Genomic DNA, 27,912 nt, shown 5'->3' on the forward strand with positions numbered 1-27,912 from the left:
ACATGTACTCACCATGTACTCACATGTACTCACCATGTACTCACCATGTACTCACCATGTACTCACCATGTACTCACCATGTACTCACTCACATGTACTCACCATGTACTCACCATGTACTCACATGTACTCACCATGTACTCACCATGTACTCACTCACATGTACTCTCCATGTACTCACCATGTACTCACCATGTACTCACTCACATGTACTCTCCATGTACTCACCATGTACTCACATGTACTCACCATGTACTCACCATGTACTCACCATGTACTCACCATGTACTCACTCACATGTACTCACCATGTACTCACCATGTACTCACCATGTACTCACATGTACTCACCATGTACTCACTCACATGTACTCTCCATGTACTCACCATGTACTCACCATGTACTCACTCACATGTACTCACCACTCACCATGTACTCACCATGTACTCACCATGTACTCACTATGTACTCACTCACATGTACTCACCATGTATTCACTCACATGTACTCACTATGTACTCACCATGTACTCACCATGTACTCACCATGTACTCACCATGTACTCACTCATGTACTCCATGTACTCTCCATGTACTCTCCATGTACTCTCCATGTACTCACATGTACTCACCATGTACTCACCATGTACTCACCATGTACTCACTCACATGTACTCACCATGTACTCACCATGTACTCACATGTACTCACCATGTACTCACTCACATGTACTCTCCATGTACTCACCATGTACTCACCATGTACTCACTCACATGTACTCTCCATGTACTCACCATGTACTCACCATGTACTCACTATGTACTCACCATGTACTCACTCAAACATGGATTCATATGATTTAGCTTATACAGTACCAGTTCTCCATGTTTATATCAAACATGTCACATGTTTATGTCTCTGTACCCATCTGTTGACCTATGTACCCTCTCTGCCAGTAGATCTTTGGCTTCCTGGCATTCATGTGCACCATCCTGGCCATTGGCAACAGGATCTGGGAGCAGCTTTGGGGGTCAGAGTTCACGGCCTTCCTGCCCAGACAGGGGGGAGTTGATACCCCCTTCTCCGGCTTCCTCACCTTCTGGTCCTACGTCATAATCCTCAACACCGTCGTACCTATCTCCCTCTACGTCAGGTCTGTCTGTCTCCCTCTACGTCAGGTCTGTCTGTCTCCCTCTACGTCAGGTCTGTCTGTCTCCCTCTACGTCAGGTCTGTCTGTCTCCCTCTACGTCAGGTCTGTCTGTCTCCCTCCACGTCAGGTCTGTCTGTCTCCCTCTACGTCAGGTCTGTCTGTCTCCCTCTACGTCAGGTCTGTCTGTCTCCTCTACGTCAGGTCTTTCTGTCTCCCTCTACGTCAGGTCTGTCTGTCTCCTCTACGTCAGGTCTGTCTGTCTCCCTCTACTCAGGTCTGTCTGTCTCCCTCACGTCAGGTCTGTCTGTCTCCCTCTACGTCAGGTCTGTCTGTCTCCCTCTACGTCAGGTCTGTCTGTCTCCCTGTTCGTCCAGGTCTGTCTGTCTCCCTCTACGTCAGGTCTGTCTGTCTCCCTGTTCGTCAGGTCTGTCTGTCTCCCTCTACGTCAGGTCTGTCTGTCTCCCTCTACGTCAGGTCTGTCTGTCTCCCTGTTCGTCAGGTCTGTCTGTCTCCCTCGTCAGGTCTGTCTGTCTCTCTCTCGTCAGGTCTGTCTGTCTACGTCAGGTCTGTCTGTCTCCCTCTATCAGGTCTGTCTGTCTCCTCTACGTCAGGTCTGTCTGTCTCCCTCTACGTAAGGTCTGTCTGTCCCCCTCTACGTAAGGTCTGTCTGTCTCCCTCTACGTCAGGTCTGTCTGTCTCCCTCTACGTCAGGTCTGTCTGTCTCCCTCTACGTCAGGTCTGTCTGTCTCTCTGTTCATCAGGTCTGTCTGTCTCCCTCTACGTCAGGTCTGTCTGTCTCCCTCTACGTCAGGTCTGTCTGTCTCCCTCTACGTCAGGTCTGTCTGTCTCCCTCTACGTCAGGTCTGTCTGTCTCCCTCTACGTCAGGTCTGTCTGTCTCCTCTACGTCAGGTCTGTCTGTCTCCCTCTACGTCAGGTCTGTCTGTCTCCTCTACGTCAGGTCTGTCTGTCTCCTCTACGTCAGGTCTGTCTGTCTCCTCTACGTCAGGTCTGTCTGTCTCCCTCTACGTCAGGTCTGTCTGTCTCCTCTACGTCAGGTCTGTCTGTCTCCCTCTACGTCAGGTCTGTCTGTCTCCCTCTACGTCAGGTCTGTCTGTCTCCTCTACGTCAGGTCTGTCTGTCTCCCTCTACATCAGGTCTGTCTGTCTCCCTCTACGTCAGGTCTGTCTGTCTCCTCTACGTCAGGTCTGTCTGTCTCCCTCAACGTCAGGTCTGTCTGTCTCCTCTACGTCAGGTCTGTCTGTCTCCACGTCAGGTCTGTCTGTCTCCTCACGTCAGGTCTGTCTGTCTCTCTGATCGTCAGGTCTGTCTGTCTCCTCTACGTCAGGTCTGTCTGTCTCCCTCTATGTCAGGTCTGTCTGTCTCTCTGTTCATCAGGTCTGTCTGTCTCTCTGTTCATCATGTCTGTCTGTCTCCCTCTACGTCAGGTCTGTCTGTCTAACCTCTACGTCAGGTCTGTCTGTCTCCTCTCCGTCAGGTCTGTCTGTCTCTCTCTACGTCAGGTCTGTCTGTCTCCTCTACGTCAGGTCTGTCTGTCTCCCTCTACGTCAGGTCTGTCTGTCTCCTCTACGTCAGGTCTGTCTGTCTCCCTCTCGTCAGGTCTGTCTGTCTCCCTCTACGTCAGATCTGTCTGTCTCCCTCTACGTCAGGTCTGTCTGTCTCCCTGTTCATCAGGTCTGTCTGTCTCCCTCTACGTCAGGTCTGTCTGTCTCCCTCTACGTCAGGTCTGTCTGTCTCTCTGTTCATCTTGTCTGTCTGTCTCCTCTACGTCAGGTCTGTCTGTCTCCCTCTACGTCAGGTCTGTCTGTCTCTCTGTTCATCAGGTCTGTCTGTCTCTCTGTTCATCAGGTCTGTCTGTCTCCCTCTACGTCAGGTCTGTCTGTCTCCTCTACGTCAGGTCTGTCTGTCTCCCTCTACGTCAGGTCTGTCTGTCTCCTCTACGTCAGGTCTGTCTGTCTCCCTGTTCATCAGGTCTGTCTGTCTCCCTCTACGTCAGGTCTGTCTGTCTGTCTACGTCATATCTGTCTGTCTCCCACTACGTCAGGTCTGTCTGTCTCCCTGTTCATCAGGTCTGTCTGTCTCCTCTACGTCAGGTCTGTCTGTCTCTCTACGTCAGGTCTGTCTGTCTCCCTCTACGTCAGGTCTGTCTGTCTCCCTCTACGTCAGGTCTGTCTGTCTCCCTCTACGTCAGGTCTGTCTGTCTCCCTCTACGTCAGGTCTGTCTGTCTCCTCCACGTCAGGTCTGTCTGTCTCCCTGTTCATCATGTCTGTCTGTCTCCCTACGTCAGGTCTGTCTGTCTCTCTGGTCATCAGGTCTGTCTGTCTGTCTCCTCTACGTCAGGTCTGTCTGTCTCTCTGTTCGTCAGGTCTGTCTGTCTCTCTGTTCGTCAGGTCTGTCTGTCTCCCTACGTCAGGTCTGTCTGTCTCTCTCACGTCATGTCTGTCTGTCTCCCTCTACGTCAGGTCTGTCTGTCTCTCTGTTCATCAGGTCTGTCTGTCTCCCTGTTCATCATGTCTGTCTGTCTCCCTCTACGTCAGCTCTGTCTGTCTCTCTGTTCATCAGGTCTGTCTGTCTCCCTCCACGTCAGGTCTGTCTGTCTCCCTGTTCATCATGTCTGTCTGTCTCCATCTACGTCAGGTCTGTCTGTCTCCCTGTTCATCATGTCTGTCTGTCTCCCTCTACGTCAGCTCTGTCTGTCTCCCTCCACGTCAGGTCTGTCTGTCTCCCTGTTCGTCAGGTCTGTCTGTCTCCTCTCACGTCAGGTCTGTCTGTCTCCCTGTTCATCAGGTCTGTCTGTCTCCCTCTACGTCAGGTCTGTCTGTCTCCCTCTACGTCAGGTCTGTCTGTCTCCCTGTTCATCAGGTCTGTCTGTCTCCCTCTACGTCAGGTCTGTCTGTCTCCCTCTACGTAAGGTCTGTCTGTCTCAATCTACGTCAGGTCTGTCTGTCTCCCTCTACGTCAGGTCTGTCTGTCTCCCTCTACGTCAGGTCTGTCTGTCTCCCTCTACGTCAGGTCTGTCTGTCTGTCCCTACGTCATATCTGTCTGTCTCCCACTACGTCAGGTCTGTCTGTCTCCCTGTTCATCAGGTCTGTCTGTCTCCCTCTACGTCAGGTCTGTCTGTCTCTCTCTACGTCAGGTCTGTCTGTCTCCCTCTACGTCAGGTCTGTCTGTCTCCCTCTACGTCAGGTCTGTCTGTCTCCCTCTACGTCAGGTCTGTCTGTCTCCCTCTACGTCAGGTCTGTCTGTCTCCCTCCACGTCAGGTCTGTCTGTCTCCCTGTTCATCATGTCTGTCTGTCTCCCTCTACGTCAGGTCTGTCTGTTTCTCTGGTCATCAGGTCTGTCTGTCTGTCTCCCTCTACGTCAGGTCTGTCTGTCTCTCTGTTCGTCAGGTCTGTCTGTCTCTCTGTTCGTCAGGTCTGTCTGTCTCCCTCTACGTCAGGTCTGTCTGTCTCTCTCTACGTCATGTCTGTCTGTCTCCCTCTACGTCAGGTCTGTCTGTCTCTCTGTTCATCAGGTCTGTCTGTCTCCCTGTTCATCATGTCTGTCTGTCTCCCTCTACGTCAGCTCTGTCTGTCTCTCTGTTCATCAGGTCTGTCTGTCTCCCTCCACGTCAGGTCTGTCTGTCTCCCTGTTCATCATGTCTGTCTGTCTCCATCTACGTCAGGTCTGTCTGTCTCCCTGTTCATCTTGTCTGTCTGTCTCCCTCTACGTCAGCTCTGTCTGTCTCCCTCCACGTCAGGTCTGTCTGTCTCCCTGTTCGTCAGGTCTGTCTGTCTCCCTCTACGTCAGGTCTGTCTGTCTCCTGTTCATCAGGTCTGTCTGTCTCCCTCTACGTCAGGTCTGTCTGTCTCCTCTACGTCAGGTCTGTCTGTCTCCTGTTCGTCAGGTCTGTCTGTCTCCCTCTACGTCAGGTCTGTCTGTCTCCCTCTACGTAAGGTCTGTCTGTCTCAATCTACGTCAGGTCTGTCTGTCTCCCTCTACGTCAGGTCTGTCTGTCTCCCTCTACGTCAGGTCTGTCTGTCTCCCTCTACGTCAGGTCTGTCTGTCTCCCTCTACGTCAGGTCTGTCTGTCTCCCTCTACGTCAGGTCTGTCTGTCTCCCTCTACGTCAGGTCTGTCTGTCTCCCTCTACGTCAGGTCTGTCTGTCTCCCTCTACGTCAGGTCTGTCTGTCTCCCTCTACGTCAGGTCTGTCTGTCTCCCTCTACGTCAGGTCTGTCTGTCTCTCTGTTCGTCAGGTCTGTCTGTCTCCCTCTACGTCAGGTCTGTCTGTCTCCCTCTACGTCAGGTCTGTCTGTCTCCCTCTGCGTCAGGTCTGTCTGTCTCTCTCTACGTCAGGTCTGTCTGTCTCCTCTACGTCAGGTCTGTCTGTCTCCCTCTACGTCAGGTCTGTCTGTCTCCCTACGTCAGGTCTGTCTGTCTCCTCTACGTCAGGTCTGTCTGTCTCCTCTACGTCAGGTCTGTCTGTCTCCTCTACGCCAGGTCTGTCTGTCTCCTCTACGTCAGGTCTGTCTGTCTCCCTCAACGTCAGGTCTGTCTGTCTCCCCTCTACGTCAGGTCTGTCTGTCTCCTCTACGTCAGGTCTGTCTGTCTCCTCTACGTCAGGTCTGTCTGTCTCTCTGATCGTCAGGTCTGTCTGTCTCCTCTACGTCAGGTCTGTCTGTCTCCCTCTATGTCAGGTCTGTCTGTCTCTCTGTTCATCAGGTCTGTCTGTCTCTCTGTTCATCATGTCTGTCTGTCTCCCTCTACGTCAGGTCTGTCTGTCTCTCTCTACGTCAGGTCTGTCTGTCTCCTCTACGTCAGGTCTGTCTGTCTCCCTCCGTCAGGTCTGTCTGTCTCCCTCCACGTCAGGTCTGTCTGTCTCCTGTTCATCAGGTCTGTCTGTCTCCCTCTACATCAGGTCTGTCTGTCTCCCTCTACGTCAGGTCTGTCTGTCTCCCTCTACGTCAGGTCTGTCTGACTCCCTCTACGTCAGGTCTGTCTGTCTCCCTCTACGTCAGGTCTGACTGTCTCTCTGTTCATCAGGTCTGTCTGTGTCTCTGTTCATCAGGTCTGTCTGTCTCTCTGTTCATCAGGTCTGTCTGTCTCTCTGTTCATCAGGTCTGTCTGTCTCCCTCTACGTCAGGTCTGTCTGTCTACCTCTACGTCAAGTCTGTCTGTCTCCTCTACGTCAGGTCTGTCTGTCTCCCTCACGTCAGGTCTGTCTGTCTCCTCTACGTCAGGTCTGTCTGTCTCTCTCTACGTCAGGTCTGTCTGTCTCCCTCTACGTCAGGTCTGTCTGTCTCCCTCTACGTCAGGTCTGTCTGTCTCCCTCTACGTCAGGTCTGTCTGTCTCCCTCTACGTCAGGTCTGTCTGTCTCCCTCTACGTCAGGTCTGTCTGTCTCCCTCTACGTCAGGTCTGTCTGTCTGTCTCTACGTCAGGTCTGTCTGTCTGTCTCTACGTCAGGTCTGTCTGTCTGTCTCTACGTCAGGTCTGTCTGTCTCACTGTTCATCAGGTCTGTCTGTCTCCCTCTACGTCAGGTCTGTCTGTCTCTCTCTACGTCAGGTCTGTCTGTCTCCCTCTACGTCAGGTCTGTCTGTCTCCCTCTATGTCAGGTCTGTCTCTCCCTCCACGTCAGGTCTGTCTGTCTCCCTCCACGTCAGGTCTGTCTGTCTCCCTGTTCATCATGTCTGTCTGTCTCCCTCTACGTCAGGTCTGTCTGTCTCTCTGTTCATCAGGTCTGTCTGTCTGTCTCCCTCTACGTCAGGTCTGTCTGTCTCTCTGTTCGTCAGGTCTGTCTGTCTCCCTCTACGTCAGGTCTGTCTGTCTCTCTGTTCGTCAGGTCTGTCTGTCTCCCTCTACGTCAGGTCTGTCTGTCTCCCTCTACGTCAGGTCTGTCTGTCTCTCTGTTCATCAGGTCTGTCTGTCTCTCTGTTCGTCAGGTCTGTCTGTCTCCCTCTACGTCAGGTCTGTCTGTCTCTCTGTTCGTCAGGTCTGTCTGTCTCCCTCTACGTCAGGTCTGTCTGTCTCTCTGTTAGTCAGGTCTGTCTGTCTCCCTCTACGTCAGGTCTGTCTGTCTCTCTGTTCGTCAGGTCTGTCTGTCTCTCTGTTCGTCAGGTCTGTCTGTCTCCCTCTACGTCAGGTCTGTCTGTCTCCCTCTACGTCAGGTCTGTCTGTCTCTCTGTTCATCAGGTCTGTCTGTCTCTCTGTTCGTCAGGTCTGTCTGTCTCCCTCTACGTCAGGTCTGTCTGTCTCTCTGTTCGTCAGGTCTGTCTCTCTCCCTCTACGTCAGGTCTGTCTGTCTCTCTGTTAGTCAGGTCTGTCTGTCTCTCTCTACGTCATGTCTGTCTGTCTCTACGTCAGGTCTGTCTGTCTCTCTGTTCATCAGGTCTGTCTGTCTCCCTCTACGTCAGGTCTGTCTGTCTCCCTCTACGTCAGGTCTGTCTGTCTCCCTCTACGTCAGGTCTGTCTGTCTCCCTCTACGTCAGGTCTGTCTGTCTCCCTCTACGTCAGGTCTGTCTGTCTCCCTCTACGTCAGGTCTGTCTGTCTCCCTGTTCATCAGGTCTGTCTGTCTCCCTCTACGTCAGGTCTGTCTGTCTCTCTCTACGTCAGGTCTGTCTGTCTCCCTCTACGTCAGGTCTGTCTGTCTCCTCTACGTCAGGTCTGTCTGTCTCCCTCTACGTCAGGTCTGTCTGTCTCCCTCCACGTCAGGTCTGTCTGTCTCCCTGTTCATCATGTCTGTCTGTCTCCCTCTACGTCAGGTCTGTCTGTCTCTCTGTTCATCAGGTCTGTCTGTCTGTATCCCTCTACGTCAGGTCTGTCTGTCTCTCTGTTCGTCAGGTCTGTCTGTCTCTCTGTTCGTCAGGTCTGTCTGTCTCCCTCTACGTCAGGTCTGTCTGTCTCTCTGTTCATCAGGTCTGTCTGTCTCTCTGTTCGTCAGGTCTGTCTGTCTCCCTCTACGTCAGGTCTGTCTGTCTCCCTCTACGTCAGGTCTGTCTGTCCTCCCTCTACGTCAGGTCTGTCTGTCTCCCTCTACGTCAGGTCTGTCTGTCTCCCTCCACGTCAGGTCTGTCTGTCTCCCTCTACGTCAGGTCTGTCTGTCTCTCTCTACGTCATGTCTGTCTGTCTCCCTCTACGTCAGGTCTGTCTGTCTCTCTGTTCATCAGGTCTGTCTGTCTCCCTGTTCATCATGTCTGTCTGTCTCCCTCTACGTCAGCTCTGTCTGTCTCTCTGTTCATCAGGTCTGTCTGTCTCCCTCTACGTCAGGTCTGTCTGTCTCCCTCTACGTCAGGTCTGTCTGTCTCCCTCCACGTCAGGTCTGTCTGTCTCCCTGTTCATCATGTCTGTCTGTCTCCCTCTACGTCAGGTCTGTCTGTCTCTCTGTTCATCAGGTCTGTCTGTCTCTCTGTTCGTCAGGTCTGTCTGTCTCCCTCTACGTCAGGTCTGTCTGTCTCTCTCTACGTCATGTCTGTCTGTCTCCCTCTACGTCAGGTCTGTCTGTCTCTCTGTTCATCAGGTCTGTCTGTCTCTCTGTTCGTCATGTCTGTCTGTCTCCCTCTACGTCAGGTCTGTCTGTCTGTCTCCCTCTACGTCAGGTCTGTCTGTCTCCCTCCACGTCAGGTCTGTCTGTCTCCCTGTTCATCATGTCTGTCGGTCTCCCTCTACGTCAGGTCTGTCTGTCTCCCTCTACGTCAGGTCTGTCTGTCTCCCTCTACGTCAGGTCTGTCTGTCTCCCTCTAAGTCAGGTCTGTCTGTCTCCCTCTAAGTCAGGTCTGTCTGTCTCCCTCTACGTCAGGTCTGTCTGTCTCCCTCTACGTCAGGTCTGTCTGTCTCCCTCTACGTCAGGTCTGTCTGTCTCCCTCTACGTCAGGTCTGTCTGTCTGTCTCTACGTCAGGTCTGTCTGTCTCCCTGTTCATCAGGTCTGTCTGTCTCCCTCTACGTCAGGTCTGTCTGTCTGTCTCTATGTCAGGTCTGTCTGTCTCCCTCTACGTCAGGTCTGTCTGTCTCTCTCTACGTCAGGTCTGTCTGTCTCCCTCTACGTCAGGTCTGTCTGTCTCCCTCTACGTCAGGTCTGTCTGTCTCCCTCTACGTCAGGTCTGTCTGTCTCCTTCCACTTCAGGTCTGTCTGTCTCCCTGTTCATCATGTCTGTCTGTCTCCCTCTACGTCAGGTCTGTCTGTCTCTCTGTTCATCAGGTCTGTCTGTCTGTCTCCCCTCGTCAGGTCTGTCTGTCTCTCTGTTCGTCAGGTCTGTCTGTCTCCCTCTACGTCAGGTCTGTCTGTCTCCCTCTACGTCAGGTCTGTCTGTCTCCCTCTACGTCAGGTCTGTCTGTCTCCCTCTACGTCAGGTCTGTCTGTCTGTCTCTACGTCAGGTCTGTCTGTCTCCCTGTTCATCAGGTCTGTCTGTCTCCTCTACGTCAGGTCTGTCTGTCTGTCTCTACGTCAGGTCTGTCTGTCTCCCTCTACGTCAGGTCTGTCTGTCTCTCTCTACGTCAGGTCTGTCTGTCTACCTCTACGTCAGGTCTGTCTGTCTCCCTTCTACGTCAGGTCTGTCTGTCTCCTCTACGTCAGGTCTGTCTGTCTCTTCCACTTCAGGTCTGTCTGTCTCCCTGTTCATCATGTCTGTCTGTCCTCTACGTCAGGTCTGTCTGTCTCTCTGTTCATCAGGTCTGTCTGTCTGTCTCCCTCTACGTCAGGTCTGTCTGTCTCTCTGTTCGTCAGGTCTGTCTGTCTCCCTCTCGTCAGGTCTGTCTGTCTCCCTCTACGTCAGGTCTGTCTGTCTCTCTGTTCATCAGGTCTGTCTGTCTCTCTGTTCGTCAGGTCTGTCTGTCTCCTCTACGTCAGGTCTGTCTGTCTCCCTCTACGTCAGGTCTGTCTGTCTCCCTCTACGTCAGGTCTGTCTGTCTCCTCTACGTCAGGTCTGTCTGTCTCCTCTACGTCAGGTCTGTCTGTCTCCCTCCACGTCAGGTCTGTCTGTCTCCCTCTACGTCAGGTCTGTCTGTCTCTCTCTACGTCATGTCTGTCTGTCTCCCTCTACGTCAGGTCTGTCTGTCTCTGTTCATCAGGTCTGTCTGTCTCCCTGTTCATCATGTCTGTCTGTCTCCCTCTACGTCAGCTCTGTCTGTCTCTCTGTTCATCAGGTCTGTCTGTCTCCCTCTACGTCAGGTCTGTCTGTCTCCCTCTACGTCAGGTCTGTCTGTCTCCCTCCACGTCAGGTCTGTCTGTCTCCTGTTCATCATGTCTGTCTGTCTCCCTCTACGTCAGGTCTGTCTGTCTCTCTGTTCATCAGGTCTGTCTGTCTCTCTGTCGTCAGGTCTGTCTGTCTCCCTCTACGTCAGGTCTGTCTGTCTCTCTCACGTCATGTCTGTCTGTCTCCCTCTACGTCAGGTCTGTCTGTCTCTCTGTTCATCAGGTCTGTCTGTCTCTCTGTTCGTCATGTCTGTCTGTCTCCTCTACGTCAGGTCTGTCTGTCTGTCTCCCTCTACGTCAGGTCTGTCTGTCTCCCTCCACGTCAGGTCTGTCTGTCTCCCTGTTCATCATGTCTGTCGGTCTCCTCTACGTCAGGTCTGTCTGTCTCCCTCTACGTCAGGTCTGTCTGTCTCCTCTACGTCAGGTCTGTCTGTCTCCCTCTAAGTCAGGTCTGTCTGTCTCCCTCTAAGTCAGGTCTGTCTGTCTCCTCTACGTCAGGTCTGTCTGTCTCCTCTACGTCAGGTCTGTCTGTCTCCCTCTACGTCAGGTCTGTCTGTCTCCTCTACGTCAGGTCTGTCTGTCTGTCTCTACGTCAGGTCTGTCTGTCTCCCTGTTCATCAGGTCTGTCTGTCTCCCTCTACGTCAGGTCTGTCTGTCTGTCTCTACGTCAGGTCTGTCTGTCTCCCTCTACGTCAGGTCTGTCTGTCTCTCTCTACGTCAGGTCTGTCTGTCTCCCTCTACGTCAGGTCTGTCTGTCTCCCTCTACGTCAGGTCTGTCTGTCTCCCTCTACGTCAGGTCTGTCTGTCTCCTTCCACTTCAGGTCTGTCTGTCTCCCTGTTCATCATGTCTGTCTGTCTCCCTCTACGTCAGGTCTGTCTGTCTCTCTGTTCATCAGGTCTGTCTGTCTGTCTCCCTCTACGTCAGGTCTGTCTGTCTCTCTGTTCGTCAGGTCTGTCTGTCTCCCTCTACGTCAGGTCTGTCTGTCTCCCTCTACGTCAGGTCTGTCTGTCTCCCTCTACGTCAGGTCTGTCTGTCTCCCTCTACGTCAGGTCTGTCTGTCTGTCTCTACGTCAGGTCTGTCTGTCTCCCTGTTCATCAGGTCTGTCTGTCTCCCTCTACGTCAGGTCTGTCTGTCTGTCTCTACGTCAGGTCTGTCTGTCTCCCTCTACGTCAGGTCTGTCTGTCTCTCTCTACGTCAGGTCTGTCTGTCTACCTCTACGTCAGGTCTGTCTGTCTCCCTCTACGTCAGGTCTGTCTGTCTCCCTCTACGTCAGGTCTGTCTGTCTCCTTCCACTTCAGGTCTGTCTGTCTCCCTGTTCATCATGTCTGTCTGTCTCCTCTACGTCAGGTCTGTCTGTCTCTCTGTTCATCAGGTCTGTCTGTCTGTCTCCTCTACGTCAGGTCTGTCTGTCTCTCTGTTCGTCAGGTCTGTCTGTCTCCTCTACGTCAGGTCTGTCTGTCTCCCTCTACGTCAGGTCTGTCTGTCTCCCTCTACGTCAGGTCTGTCTGTCTCCCTCCACGTCAGGTCTGTCTGTCTCCCTGTTCATCATGTCTGTCTGTCTCCCTCCATGTCAGGTCTGTCTGTCTGTCTCCCTCTACGTCAGGTCTGTCTGTCTCTCTGTTCGTCAGGTCTGTCTGTCTCCCTCTACGTCAGGTCTGTCTGTCTCTCTGTTCGTCAGGTCTGTCTGTCTCCCTCTACGTCAGGTCTGTCTGTCTCTCTCTACGTCATGTCTGTCTGTCTACCTCTACGTCAGGTCTGTCTGTCTCCCTATACGTCAGGTCTGTCTGTCTCCCTCTACGTCAGGTCTGTCTGTCTCCCTCTACGTCAGGTCTGTCTGTCTCCCTGTTCATCAGGTCTGTCTGTCTCCCTCTACGTCAGGTCTGTCTGTCTGTCTCTACGTCAGGTCTGTCTGTCTCCCACTACGTCAGGTCTGTCTGTCTCCCTGTTCATCAGGTCTGTCTGTCTCTCTCTACGTCAGGTCTGTCTGTCTCTCTCTACGTCAGGTCTGTCTGTCTCCCTCTACGTCAGGTCTGTCTGTCTCCCTCTACGTCAGGTCTGTCTGTCTGTCTCTACGTCAGGTCTGTCTGTCTCCCTGTTCATCAGGTCTGTCTGTCTCCTCTACGTCAGGTCTGTCTGTCTGTCTCTACGTCAGGTCTGTCTGTCTCCTCTACGTCAGGTCTGTCTGTCTCTCTCTACGTCAGGTCTGTCTGTCTCCCTCTACGTCAGGTCTGTCTGTCTCCCTCTACGTCAGGTCTGTCTGTCTCCCTCTACGTCAGGTCTGTCTGTCTCTCTGTTCGTCAGGTCTGTCTGTCTCCCTCTACGTCAGGTCTGTCTGTCTCCCTCTACGTCAGGTCTGTCTGTCTCCCTCTACGTCAGGTCTGTCTGTCTCCCTCTACGTCAGGTCTGTCTGTCTCCCTCCACGTCAGGTCTGTCTGTCTCCCTGTTCATCATGTCTGTCTGTCTCCCTCCATGTCAGGTCTGTCTGTCTGTCTCCCTCTACGTCAGGTCTGTCTGTCTCTCTGTTCGTCAGGTCTGTCTGTCTCCCTCTACGTCAGGTCTGTCTGTCTCTCTGTTCGTCAGGTCTGTCTGTCTCCCTCTACGTCAGGTCTGTCTGTCTCTCTCTACGTCATGTCTGTCTGTCTACCTCTACGTCAGGTCTGTCTGTCTCCCTATCGTCAGGTCTGTCTGTCTCCTCTACGTCAGGTCTGTCTGTCTCCTCTACGTCAGGTCTGTCTGTCTCCCTGTTCATCAGGTCTGTCTGTCTCCCTCTACGTCAGGTCTGTCTGTCTGTCTCTACGTCAGGTCTGTCTGTCTCCCACTACGTCAGGTCTGTCTGTCTCCCTGTTCATCAGGTCTGTCTGTCTCTCTCTACGTCAGGTCTGTCTGTCTCTCTCTACGTCAGGTCTGTCTGTCTCCCTCTACGTCAGGTCTGTCTGTCTCTCTCTTCGTCAGGTCTGTCTGTCTCTCTGTTCGTCAGGTCTGTCTGTCTCCCTCTACGTCAGGTCTGTCTGTCTCTCTCTACGTCATGTCTGTCTGTCTCCCTCTACGTCAGGTCTGTCTGTCTCTCTGTTCGTCAGGTCTGTCTGTCTCCCTCTATGTCAGGTCTGTCTGTCTCTCTGTTCGTCAGGTCAGTCTGTCTCTCTGTTCGTCAGGTCTGTCTGTCTCCCTCTACGTCAGGTCTGTCTGTCTCTCTCTACGTCATGTCTGTCTGTCTCCCTCTACGTCAGGTCTGTCTGTCTCCCTCTACGTCAGGTCTGTCTGTCTCTCTGTTCATCAGGTCTGTCTGTCTCTCTGTTCGTCAGGTCTGTCTGTCTCTCTGTTCGTCAGGTCTGTCTGTCTCCCACTACGTCAGGTCTGTCTGTCTCCCTGTTCGTCAGGTCTGTCTGTCTCTCTCTACGTCAGGTCTGTCTGTCTCCCTCTACGTCAGGTCTGTCTGTCTCTCTGTTCGTCAGGTCTGTCCGTCTCTCTGTTCGTCAGGTCTGTCTGTCTCCCTCTACGTCAGGTCTGTCTGTCTCTCTCTACGTCATGTCTGTCTGTCTCCCTCTACGTCAGGTCTGTCTGTCTCTCTGTTCGTCAGGTCTGTCTGTCTCCCTCTACGTCAGGTCTGTCTGTCTCTCTGTTCGTCAGGTCAGTCTGTCTCTCTGTTCGTCAGGTCTGTCTGTCTCTCTCTACGTCAGGTCTGTCTGTCTCCCTCTACGTCAGGTCTGTCTGTCTCCCTCTACGTCAGGTCTGTCTGTCTCTCTGTTCGTCAGGTCTGTCTGTCTCTCTGTTCGTCAGGTCTGTCTGTCTCCCTCTACGTCAGGTCTGTCTGTCTCTCTCTACGTCATGTCTGTCTGTCTCCCTCTACGTCATGTCTGTCTGTCTCCCTCTACGTCAGGTCTGTCTGTCTCTCTGTTCGTCAGGTCTGTCTGTCTCTCTGTTCGTCAGGTCAGTCTGTCTCTCTGTTCGTCAGGTCTGTCTGTCTCCCTCTACGTCAGGTCTGTCTGTCTCTCTCTACGTCATGTCTGTCTGTCTCTCCCTCTACGTCAGGTCTGTCTGTCTCTCTGTTCGTCAGGTCTGTCTGTCTCTCTGTTCGTCAGGTCTGTCTGTCTCCCTCTACGTCAGGTCTGTCTGTCTCCCTCTACGTCAGGTCTGTCTGTCTCCCTCTACGTCAGGTCTGTCTGTCTCCCTCTCATCAGGTCTGTCTGTCTCCTCTACGTCAGGTCTGTCTGTCTCCCTCTACGTCAGGTCTGTCTGTCTCCCTCTCATCAGGTCTGTCTGTCTCCCTCTACGTCAGGTCTGTCTGTCTCCCTCTACGTCAGGTCTGTCTGTCTCCCTCCACGTCAGGTCTGTCTGTCTCCCTGTTCATCATGTCTGTCTGTCTCCCTCTACGTCAGGTCTGTCTGTCTGTCTCCCTCTACGTCAGGTCTGTCTGTCTCTCTGTTCTTCAGGTCTGTCTGTCTCCCTCTACGTCAGGTCTGTCTTTCTCTCTGTTCATCAGGTCTGTCTGTCTCCCTCTACGTCAGGTCTGTCTGTCTCCCTCTACGTCAGGTCTGTCTGGCTCCCTCTACGTCAGGTCTGTCTGTCTCCCTCTACGTCAGGTCTGTCTGTCTTTCTGTTCATCTTGTCTTTCTGTCTCCCTCTACGTCAGGTCTGTCTGTCTCCCTCTACATCAGGTCTGTCTGTCTCCCTCTACGTCAGGTCTGTCTGTCTCTCTGTTCATCAGGTCTATCTGTCTCTCTGTTCATCAGGTCTGTCTGTCTCTCTGTTCATCAGGTCTGTCTGTCTCTCTGTTCATCAGGTCTGTCTGTCTCCCTCTACGTCAGGTCTGTCTGTCTCCCTCTACGTCAGGTCTGTCTGTCTCTACGTCAGGTCTGTCTGTCTCCCACTACGTCAGGTCTGTCTGTCTCCCTGTTCATCAGGTCTGTCTGTCTCCCTCTACGTCAGGTCTGTCTGTCTCTCTCTACGTCAGGTCTGTCTGTCTCCCTCTACGTCAGGTCTGTCTGTCTCCCTCTACGTCAGGTCTGTCTGTCTCCCTCCACGTCAGGTCTGTCTGTCTCCCTGTTCATCATGTCTGTCTGTCTCCCTCTACGTCAGGTCTGTCTGTCTCCCTGTTCATCAGGTCTGTCTGTCTCCCTGTTCATCATGTCTGTCTGTCTCCCTGTTCATCATGTCTGTCTGTCTGTCTCCCTGTTCATCAGGTCTGTCTGTCTGTCTGTCTCCCTGTTCATCAGGTCTGTCTGTCTCCCTGTTCATCATGTCTGTCTGTCTCCCTCTACGTCAGGTCTGTCTGTCTCCCTGTTCATCATGTCTGTTTGTCTCCCTGTTCATCATGTCTGTCTGTCTGTCTCCCTGTTCATCATTTCTGTCTGTCTCCCTGTTCATCATGCCTGTCTGTCTCCCTGTTCATCATGTCTGTCTGTCTCCCTGTTCATCATGTCTGTCTGTCTCCCTGTTCATCATGTCTGTCTGTCTGTCTCCCTGTTCATCATGTCTGTCTGTCTCCCTGTTCATCATGTCTGTCTGTCTGTCTGTCTGTCTGTCTGTCTCCCTGTTCATCATGTCTGTCTGTCTGTCTTTCTCCCTGTTCATCATGTCTGTCTGTCTGTCTGTCTCCCTGTTCATCATGTCTGTCTGTCTCCCTGTTCATCAGGTCTGTCTGTCTCCCTGTTCATCAGGTCTGTCTGTCAGTCTCCCTGTTCATCAGGTCTGTCTTTCTCCCTGTTCAAATCAAATCAAATCAAATTTTATTTGTCACATACACATGGTTAGCAGATGTTAATGCGAGTGTAGCGAAATGCTTGTGCTTCTAGTTCCGACAATGCAGTAATAACCAACAAGTAATCTAACTAACAATTCCAAAACTACTGTCTTATACACAAGTGTAAGGGGATAAAGAATATGTACATAAAGATATATGAATGAGTGATGGTACAGAGCAGCATAGGCAAGATACAGTAGATGGTATCGAGTACAATATATACATATGAGATGAGTATGTAAACAAAGTGGCATAGTTAAAGTGGCTAGTGATACATGTATTACATAAAGATGCGGTAGATGATATAGAGTACAGTATATACGTATACATATGAGATGAATAATGTAGGGTATGTAAACATTATATTAGGTAGCATTGTTTAAAGTGGCTAGTGATATTTTACATCATTTCCCATCAATTCCCATTATTAAAGTGGCTGGAGTTGAGTCAGTGTGTTGGCAGCAGCCACTCAATGTTAGTGGTGGCTGTTTAAGTCTGATGGCCTTGAGATAGAAGCTGTTTTTCAGTCTCTCGGTCCCAGCTTTGATGCACCTGTACTGACCTCGCCTTCTGGATGATAGCGGGGTGAACAGGCAGTGGCTCGGGTGGTTGTTGTGCTTGATGATCTTTATGGCCTTCCTGTAACATCGGGTGGTGTAGGTGTCCTGGAGGGCAGGTAGTTTGCCGCCGGTGATGCGTTGTGCAGACCTCACTACCCTCTGGAGAGCCTTACGGTTGAGGGCGGAGCAGTTGCCGTTACAGGCGGTGATACAGCCCGCCAGGATGCTCTCGATTGTGCATCTGTAGAAGTTTGTGAGTGCTTTTGGTGGCAAGCCGAATTTCTTCAGCCTCCTGAGGTTGAAGAGGTGCTGCTGCGCCTTCTTCACGATGCCGTCTGTGTGGGTGGACTAATTCAGTTTGTCTGTGATGTGTATGCCGAGGAACTTAAAACTTACTACCCTCTCCACTACTGTTCCATCGATGTGGATAGGGGGGTGTTCCCTCTGCTGTTTCCTGAAGTCCACAATCATCTCCTTAGTTTTGTTGACGTTGAGTGTGAGGTTATTTTCCTGACACCACACTCCGAGGGCCCTCACCTCCTCCCTGTTGGCCGTCTCGTCGTTGTTGGTAATCAAGCCTACCACTGTTGTGTCGTCCGCAAACTTGATGATTGAGTTGGAGGCGAGCGTGGCCACGCAGTCGTGGGTGAACAGGGAGTACAGGAGAGGGCTCAGAACGCACCCTTGTGGGGCCCCGGTGTCGAGGATCAGCGGGGTGGAGATGTTGTTGCCTACCCTCACCACCTGGGGGCGGCCCGTCAGGAAGTCCAGTACCCAGTTGCACAGGGCGGGGTCGAGACCCAGGGTCTCGAGCTTGATGACGATCTTGGAGGGTACTATGATGTTAAATGCCGAGCTGTAGTCGATGAACAGCATTCTCACATAGGTATTCCTCTTGTCCAGATGGGTTAGGGCAGTGTGCAGTGTGGTTGAGATTGCATCATCTGTGGACCTATTTGGACGGTAAGCAAATTGGAGTGGGGTCTAGGGTGTCAGGTAGGGTGGAGGTGATATGGTCCTTGACTAGTCTCTCAAAGCACTTCATGATGACGGAAGTGAGTGCTACGGGGCGGTAGTCGTTTAGCTCAGTTACCTTAGCTTTCTTGGTAACAGGAACAATGGTGGCCATCTTGAAGCATGTGGGAACAGCAGACTGAGATAGGGATTGATTGAATATGTCCGTAAACACACCAGCCAGCTGGTCTGCGCATGCTCTGAGGGCGCGGCTGGGGATGCCGTCTGGGCCTGCAGCCTTGCGAGGGTTAACACGTTTAAATGTTCTACTCACCTCGGCTGCAGTGAAGGAGAGTCCGCATGTTTTCGTTGCAGGCCGTGTCAGTGGCACTGTATTGTCCTCAAAGCGGGCAAAAAAGTTATTTAGTCTGCCTGGTCCGTGACTGGGCTGGTTTTCTTTTTGTAGTCCGTGATTGACTGTAGACCCTGCCACATACCTCTTGTGTCTGAGCCGTTGAATTGAGATTCTACTTTGTCTCTATACTGACGCTTAGCTTGTTTGATAGCCTTGCGGAGGGAATAGCTGCACGGTTTGTATTTGGTCATGTTTCCAGTCACCTTGCTCTGATTAAAAGCAGTGGTTCGCGCTTTCAGTTTCAGGCGAATGCTGCCATCAATCCACAGTTTCTGGTTTGGGAATGTTTTAATCGTTGCTATGGGAACAACAACTTCAACGCACGTTCTAATGAACTCGCACACCGAATCAGCGTATTCGTCAATGTTGTTGTCTGACGCAATACGAAACATATCCCAGTCCACGTGATGGAAGCAGTCTTGGAGTGTGGAATCAGCTTGGTCAGACCAGCGTTGGACAGACCTCAGCGTGGGAGCTTCTTGTTTTAGTTTCTGTCTGTAGGCAGGGATCAACAAAATGGAGTCGTGGTCAGCTTTTCCGAAAGGAGGGCGGGGCAGGGCCTTATATGCGTCGCGGAAGTTAGAATAACAATGATCCAAGGTTTTGCCAGCCCTGGTTGCGCAATCGATATGCTGATACAATTTAGGGAGTCTTGTTTTCAGATTAGCCTTGTTAAAATCCCCAGCTACAATGAATGCAGCCTCAGGATGTATGGATTCCAGTTTGCAAAGAGTCAAATAAAGTTTGTTCAGAGCCATCGATGTGTCTGCTTAGGGGGGAATATATACGGCTGTGTCATCATGTCTGTCTGTCTCCCTCTACGTCAGGTCTGTTCTGTCTCCCTGTTCATCATGTCTGTCTGTCTCCCTCTACGTCAGGTCTGTCTGTCTCCCTGTTCATCAGGTCTATCTGTCTCCCTCTATGTCAGGTCTGTCTGCCTGTCTGTTCATCAGGTCTGTCTGTCTCTCTCTACATCAGGTGTGTGTGTGTGTGTGTGTGTGTGTGTGTGTGTGTGTGTGTGTGTGTGTGTGTGTGTGTGTGTGTGTGTGTGTGCGTGTGTGTTGCAGTGTGGAGGTTATCCGTCTGGGCAACAGTTTCTACATCGACTGGGACAGGAAGATGTACCATGCCCATAGTGACACCCCGGCCAAGGCCCGGACCACCACGCTGAACGAGGAACTGGGTCAGATCAAATACATCTTCTCGGACAAGACAGGAACACTCACTCAGAACATCATGACATTCAACAAGTGTTCCATCAACGGGAAGAGCTACGGTGAGGTTCGGATGGTACCTAGGAAGAGCTACTGTGAGGTTCAGATGGTACATAGGAAGAGCTACTGTGAGGTTCAGATGGTACCTAGGAAGAGCTACGGTGAGGTTCGGATGGTACCTAGGAAGAAGAGCTACGGTGAGGTTCGGATGGTACCTAGGAAGAGCTACGGTGAGGTTCGGTTACCTAGGAAGATGGTGAGGTTCGGATGGTACCTAGGAAGAGCTACGGTGAGATGGTTCTAGGAAGATGTTCAGATACATAGGAAGAGCTACGGTGAGGTTCAGATGGTACCTAGGAAGAGCTACGGTGAGGTTCAGATGGTTCAGATGGTACATACATAGGAAGAGCTACGGTGAGGTTCAGATGGATAGGTACGGTGAGGTTCAGATGGAAGTGCTACGGTGAGGTTCATAGGAATGGTACATAGGAAGAGCTACGGTCGGATGAGGTAGGAAGAGCTACGGTGATGGTACCTAGGAAGAGCTACGGTGAGGTTCAGATGGTACCTAGGCAGGCAAGAAAGTGTGTATGGACGAACGCAGAAACATACACACATGCATGACACACACACACACACAGAGAAGAACCATCAATGACCCAAGACCAGCTCTGTTAATCCCTACGATTGTGACAATGAGTCATCATAATGCTGCATCAAATGCACATTATCCCAGGGGCGTTGGCAGACACAAATCATTTATGTCCCCCTACCTTCCCTGAATACCTCTGCTGATCCTACAGCTCTTGTAAGCAGTAATCATGAGCCTATGAACCAGAGTTACACTGTTAGCACCGAGGCACTTGTTAGCTCACCCTGTGCTATCAGCTCAGGTCTGCTCTACCTTCTTAACAACACTATCAACAAGGCAGGTCCTACAGGAGTTTCTACCTTAACAACTCTATCAACAAGGCAGGTCCTACAGCCCTAGTTTCTACCCTTCTTAACAACACTATCAACAAGGCAGGTCCTACAGGCCCTAGTTTCTACCTTCTTAACAACACTATCAACAAGGCAGGTCCTACAGGCAGTTTCTACCTTCTTAACAACACTATCAACACCCAGGTGCTATCAGCTCAGGTTTCTACCTTCTTAACAACACTATCAACAAGTCAGGTCCTACAGGCCCTAGTCTCTACCTTCTTAACAACACTATCAACAAGGCAGGTCCTACAGGCCCTAGTTTCTACCTTCTTAACACTATCAACAAGGCAGGTCCTACAGGCCCTAGTTTCTACCTTTTAATAACACTATCAACAAGGCAGGTCCTACACAGTTTCTACCTTCTTAATTAACAACACTATCAACAAGGCAGGTCCTACAGGCCCTAGTTTCTACCTTCTTAACAACACTATCAACAAGGCAGGTCCTACAGGCCCTAGTTTCTACCTTCTTAACAACACTATCAACAAGTCAGGTCCTACAGGCCCTAGTTTCTACCTTCTTAACAACACTATCAACAAGGCAGGTCCTACAGGCTTTAGTTTCTACCTTCTTAACAACACTATCAACAAGGCAGGTCCTACAGGCTCTAGTTTTGTCCCACCTGGACTACTTTTCAGCCGTCTGGCCAGGTGCCACAAAGAGGGACTTGGGAAAATTGTAGTTGGCTCAGAACAGAGCAGCACGGCTGGCACTTAAAAGTACACGGAGAGCTAACATTAGTTTCTACCTTCTTAACAACACTATCAACAAGGCAGGTCCTACAGGCCCTAGTTTCTACCTTCTTTTACCTTTTATTTTTCCTTTATTTAACTAGGCAAGTCAGTTAAGAACAAATTCTTATTTTCAATGACAGCCTAGGAACAGTGGGTTAACTGCCTGTTCAGGGGCAGAATGACAGATTTGTACCTTGTCAGCTCTGGGATTTGAACTTGCAACCTTCCAGTTACTAGTCCAACGCTCTAAGCACTAGGCTACCCTGCCGCCCCAAATGACATGCACGTCAATCTCTCATGGCTCAAAGTGGAAGAGAGATTGCTCATTAAGTTTTTGAAAGAGGGGTTGACAAGCTGAATATACCGAGCTGTCTGTTTCAAATACTAGCTTACGGACACCGATGCATACCCCACAAGACATGTCACCAGAAGTCTCTTCACAGTCCCCAAGTCCAGAACAGACTATGGGAGGCCCACAGTACTACATAGATCCATGACTACATGGAACTCTATTCCACATCAGGTAACTGATGCAGTAGAATCAGATTTAAAAAACAGTATCCATCCAATATCCATCTTCTTTTCCAGGGGAAGTATTTGGCTACACTGGCCAGAGACAGGAGATCAACGAGGTGAGTATTAGATTCATGAGTACTTACTGCTAGTACTTGCTGCTAGTATGTACTGCTAGTACTTGCTGCTAGTATGTACTGCTAGTACTTGCTGCTAGTATGTACTGCTAGTACTTGCTGCTAGTATGTACTGCTAGTACTTGCTGCTAGTATGTACTGCTAGTACTTGCTGCTAGTATGTACTGCTAGTACTTGCTGCTAGTATGTACTGCTAGTACTTGCTGCTAGTATGTACTGCTAGTACTTGCTGCTAGTATGTACTGCTAGTACTTGCTGCTAGTATGTACTGCTAGTACTTACTGCTAGTATGTACTGCTAGTATGTACTGCTAGTACTTACTGCTAGTATGTACTGCTAGTACTTACTGCTAGTATGTACTGCTACTTGCTGCTAGTAGTGTACTGCTAGTACTACTGTACTTACTGCTAGTATGTACTGCTGGTGCTTACTGCTGGTATGTACTGCTAGTACTTACTGCTAGTATGTACTGCTAGTACTTACTGCAGTATGTACTGCTAACTGCCAGTACTGTACTGCCAGTATTACTGCTGGTACTTACTGCTAGTGTACTGCTGCTGTTGCTGTAGTGCTAGTATGCATGTGTGCTAGTATTACTGCCAGTACTTACTGCCAGTACGTACTGCTAGTACTTACTGCTACTGCTAGTACTTACTGCTGTGCGTTGCTACTTACTGCCAGTGCTTGCTGCTGGTACTTACTGCTGGCCAGTATGCACTGCTAGTACTTACTGCTGGTATGTACTGCCAGTGCTGCTGCTGGTATGTACTGCAGGTGCCAGTACTGCTAGTACTTACTGCCAGTACTTACTGCTGGTGCTTGCTGCTGCTGCACAATACTTACTGTACTTACTGCTAGTGCGTGCGCTGGTGCTGCTAGTGCTTGCTGCTAGTATGCTGGTACTGCTAATGCACTGCTAGTGCTACTGCCAGTATGTACTGCTGGTACTTACTGCTAGTATGTACTGCTGGTACTTACTTACTGTACTGCTAGTACGTTATTGCTGCCAGTACTTACCGCTAGTATGTACTGCTAATGTACTGCTAGTACTTACTGCTAGTATGTACTGCTAGTATGTACTGCCAGTACTTACTGCTAGTATGTACTGCTAGTACTTACTGCTAGTATGCACTGCTAGTGTTACTGCTAGTATGTACTGCAGTACTTACTGCTAATGTGCTGCTAGTGCTTACTGCAGTATGCTGCTGCAGTACTTACTGCTAGTATGCACAGTATGTGGTACTTGCTGCTGGTATGTACTGCTGCACTGCTGGTGCTTACTGCTAGTATGTACTGCTGCTAATGTATGTACTGCTAGTACTTACTGCTGGTATGTGCTGCTGGTACTTACTGCTGGTATATTGCTGCTACTTACTGCCAGTACTTACTGCTAGTACTTACTGCTAGTAATGTACTGCTAGTACTTACTGCTAGTATGTACTGCTAGTACTTACTGCTAGTATGTACTGCTAATACTTACTGCTAGTATGTACTGCTAGTACTTACTGCTAGTACTTACTGCTAGTATGTACTGCTAGTACTTACTGCTAGTACTTACTGCTAGTACTTACTGCTAGTATGTACTGCTAATACTTACTGCTAGTATGTACTGCTAGTACTTACTGCTAGTATGTACTGCTAGTACTTACTGCTAGTATGTACTGCTAGTACTTACTGCTAGTATGTACTGCTAGTACTTACTGCTAGTATGTACTGCTAGTACTTACTGCTAGTATGTACTGCTAGTACTTACTGCTAGTATGTACTGCTAATACTTACTGCTAGTATGTACTGCTAATACTAGTATTACTGCTAGTATGTACTGTACTGCTAGTATTTACTGCTAGTATGTACTGCTAGTACTTACTGCTAGTATGTACTGCTAGTACTTACTGCTAGTATGTACTGCTAATACTTACTGCTAGTATGTACTGCTAATACTTACTGCTAGTATGTACTGCTGATACTTACTGCTAGTCAAGAACATGAGTAGCACAAGGCTTTCTCTCTCTCTCTACCCCCATTCTACCCCAGCACACAGAAACAGTGGACTGGTCGTTCAACCCTTTGGCTGATCATCACTTCTCCTTCCATGACCACTCCCTGGTGGAGGCTTTGAAGCTGGAGAGTCCTGAAGTCCAGTCCTTCTTCAGACTATTGGCCCTCTGTCACACCGTTATGGCTGAGGAGAAGATAGAGGGTGAGGAGAGACTTTGACTTTTGGTCTTTCTTTATTGAAATATTCTCAATTCATTTAAAACTCACCCCCCCACTCCTAAAATAAAAATATATAAATATATCCTGTACTGCATACATGTACCATACTCATCTTTCCATCTACCACATGATACAAATCACCATACACAAAAACCCTCTCCTACAACCGTATATCCAAAACATCTTCCCCAGCAATACAGACAGCCCCCCCAACACACCATATCTCCTCAAACATCTCCACACATTTGATCATTTTATAGAACTCAAACTCAACCCTAAGGCCCGCAGAGACCATCCCATTAAACAGTAGTAAAGGGTCTGTTATCCCCCCACCTTTGACCCTGTTCCTCCTTGTTAGCCAAATAGCTAACTTTGCCTGAGCAAACAGAAAATTCAACAAAACACATTTTTCTTTCTCCTTACTCGAATACCTGTATCCCATTATAAATATCCCAACAGCAAAAACCACCCCCAACCTGTCACACAGACATTCCAACAGAGACATTAATGGCATTAACCTGGTGCACACAGAAAACACATGAATTACAGTTTCTTTCATTTGACAGAAAGGACACCCCTGCCCAATTCCCGGATCAACCCGTGCCAACGAGCTGTTAGTGGCCAGGGCTCCATGAAGAACCCTCCACTGGAGGTCCCCTGACCTCTTTGGTACTGGGGGTTTGTAGAGCGCCCTCCATCTAAAACCCACCATACTCTCCGCCCCACATACCCCCTGCCACTGATGTGCCTTCACTCCTGTTAGGCTCCTAATGTTCCTAACCTTAACGCAGAGGTTGTAGAGGGCTTTACCGCCCACCCCCTCAAACTCCCCCAGGCTCGGAGTGTTGAAATCTAACAAGTCCTCCAGACCCCCTTGCCAGTCTCCAGTCTCTGCCGTCACCTGCAGTGGCGGGAACATTAGTGGCCCCTCTCCCTTTGGCCTCTCAAACACCCCCCTTACCGGCTCAGACAGGGCCTCCTGGACCTCCTCCAGGAATCTCTCCAGCAGCCTAAGAGACGTTATTCCTGTTTGTTGTGCCAAGACCTCCGGGGTTTTCCACCCCTCCTCTCCCAGCAGTCTCAGGTCACCCAGCCTTTGTAAACCCCCTGCCATCAGTTGCCTCTGCAGGGTGGCCGACTGAACCGATCTCAAAGGGATGGCTGGGTTGTGGAAGATAGGCTCCTCCCACACCCACTGCCCAGGCTCCACACCCCTTCTCGTGTGGGCCTTAGCAGCTGCCAGGCCCTCAGCACCGCAGAGTAAAACTCTGAGAGACCTGCTGTACTCAGCCTCTCCAGCTTCATGAGGAACAGCTGCCGGTCCAACCCTAATCCACCAGCTCTCCTCAGCAGCGCGCATGCTGGTTCCCTCCAGCCAACATCAGTGTGGTACAGCAGTCTCTGCACCGCCTTTAGTCGGAAAGCAGCCATCCTGCTCTCCAGTTCCACCAGGCCCTGTCCTCCTTCGTGGACGGTCATGTACAAAACTGCTGCCTTCAGCCAGTGATGTCCCGACCAAAAGAAGTCCACCAGCTTGCGTTGCAGGTCTGCAAGCAGACCGGCGGGGGTTGAGGACAGCCAGTTTATGCCACAAGGAAGATGCCACCAGGTTGTTGATTATCAGCACCCTCCCTCTATATGACACTTGGGACAGGAGCCACCTCCACCTGGCCAGTCTTGACACCACTGCCTGTGACAGCCCCTCCCAGTTCTTGCTGACCCACCTCTCCGAGCCCAGGTACACCCCCAACACTTTAAGCCCTTCACAACCCCACTGCAAACCCCCTGGAAGCAGAGGAGGAGCCCTATCCCCCCATGCCCCACATAACAGAGCTTTGCTCTTTCCCCAGTTTACCTTAGCTGATGAAGCTCCCTCGTACACCTTCAGACTGGTCTCTAGTTCCTGCATATCTTGCCCATCCCTGACCATCACAGAAACATCATCTGCATATGCTGAGACTGTTATTCCTGTCACCACATCCATGCCTGTCCAGCACACTCCCCGCAGTCTCCTGCGTAGCAGTCCTAAAAAAGGCTCAATGGCTAGTGTGTACAGCTGCCCAGATAGAGGGCATCCTTGTCTAATGCCCCGTCTCACCCAGACTGGCCTACTGAGACCCCTCCCACCTTAACCATACATGACGCCCCAGCATACAACAGCTTCACACAGGTCACAAAACTCTTCCCAAACCCAAACACAGACATCACATTAAACAGATACTCATGATCCACTCTATCAAAAGCCTTCTCTTGATCCAAAGAGACCAGTCCAAAGTTCACATTAGAACCTCTCGACAAGTCCAACATGTCCCTAATCAAGAACAAGTTGTCCGTGATTGAGCGTCCTGGTACACAATATGTCTGGTCCTTGTGTATTATAGAGTCCAGATGGGACTTCAGTCTGTTAGAGAGGACCTTGGCAAAAATCTTGTAGTCCGCACAGAGTAATGCCACAGGCCTCCAGTTCTTAAGTTCACACAAGTCCCCTTTTTTGGGCAGGAGAGTCAGAGCCGCCCGACGGCAGCTCATCGGCAACTCTCCTACCCCGACGCATTCTCGCAACACGCAAAAGAAATCCTGTCCAATTGTTCCCCAGAATTTTTTGTAAAATTCCACTGGAATTCCATCGACCCCGGGTGCACGACCGGGGGACATCTGGCTTACTGCCTCTGCCAGTTCATGTGACAACAGAGGAATGTCCATTTCATCTCTCTGTGCCCGAGAGAGCTTAGGGAGTCCTGCGAACAAGACCTGAGCACACATAGGATCACACATTTCTGCCCTATACAATTCAGTATAAAACTCCACAGTCCGCTCCCGCATCTCCCCCACCACAGAGGTCACCCGCCCATCAGACAGCCGTAGACAATGCATACCCTTGGCTTCACTGCTCTGTCTTTCCAAACCAAAGAAGAAGGAGCTGGGAGCATCCATCTCCTTTAGCATGGAGAACCTAGCTCTTACAAGTGCTCCCTTTGCTTTAACCTGGAAAAAACTGCCCAGGTCCCTACGTAATTCGGCTAAGTTAGCCTGGAGGCCTACATTGCCTTGCCCCACCATCTCACTAATACACCGCTCTAGTTCCCCCAATACTCTCCTAGCCTCTGAGGATGAGAGAGCTGTGTACTGTTGACAGAAAAGCCGAATTTGCACTTTCCTCACATCCCACCATTGACTCAGAGACTCATACTCCTCTCTTCGCTGCCCCCATCTTTCCCAAAAAGTCTGGAAATCTGAGCAAAAAGTGGCATCTTGTAAGAGCTTTACATTGAACTTCCAATAAGATGCCTGCCGGGGCCCTGGTGAAATAGACAGCCGAGCCATGGTTATGTGGTGATCCGAAAACCCCACTGGGAGAATGGTAGCACCCAGCAGCCTATTGCTCTGATTCCTGGACATGTAAAATCGATCAAGTCGAGCTGCACTCACCCTAGCCCCAAAAACCTTCACCCACGTATACTGTCGTGTGTTTGGATGTTTAGTTCTCCAAACATCCACTAGGTCAAACTGATTAAAGATGTCCCTTAACACTCCCACTGACACTGAATGAGGCTCTTCCCCATTTCTGTCTTTTGTAAAATCCATTGTACAGTTCCAGTCACCTCCGATCACCAGCGTCTCCTCAGGCGCTACTTGTGAGAGTTCCTGTCTAAGACTCCCAAATAGAACCCCTCTTTCTCTCCCTGTGTTAGGCGCATACACATTTATAAAGACAAAACACATGTTGTTAAAGCAGAAATTAACAACAAGCAACCTACCCCTACACACCTCCTTTGAGGAGCAAATTTTTACAGCCAGACCCGGTGCAAAAAGGACTGCCACACCTGCACTAAGATTTGTCCCATGGCTCAACACACTTGCCCCTTTCCACCAGAGCCCCCAATCAACTTCATTCACTACATCACTATGCATCTCCTGCAGAAACAACACCTGTACTTTTTTTGTTTTACATATTCACCCAACACACTCCTCTTTCCCGCATCTCTGGCGCCATTTATATTGAGCGAGCCTACCCGAAGAGTCTCCATAAGAATTGGGAGAAAAGCAAGCAGAGAAATAGACCAATAAGCAAAGCTCAAAAAGCCCCAGTGTCAGTAAGA

The 27,912-nt window shown here is 50.6% G+C and overlaps 1 pseudogene; it reads left to right on the forward strand.

Annotated features, from left to right (window-relative positions):
• The window catches only part of LOC135506452 (probable phospholipid-transporting ATPase IM), a 123,833-nt pseudogene that overhangs the window by 65,347 nt on the left and 30,574 nt on the right, over positions 1-27,912 (forward strand).

This window comes from Oncorhynchus masou, chromosome 1 (genome assembly GCF_036934945.1).
Source record: "Oncorhynchus masou masou isolate Uvic2021 chromosome 1, UVic_Omas_1.1, whole genome shotgun sequence".
In the NCBI taxonomy this organism is placed as follows: Eukaryota; Metazoa; Chordata; class Actinopteri; order Salmoniformes; family Salmonidae; genus Oncorhynchus; species Oncorhynchus masou.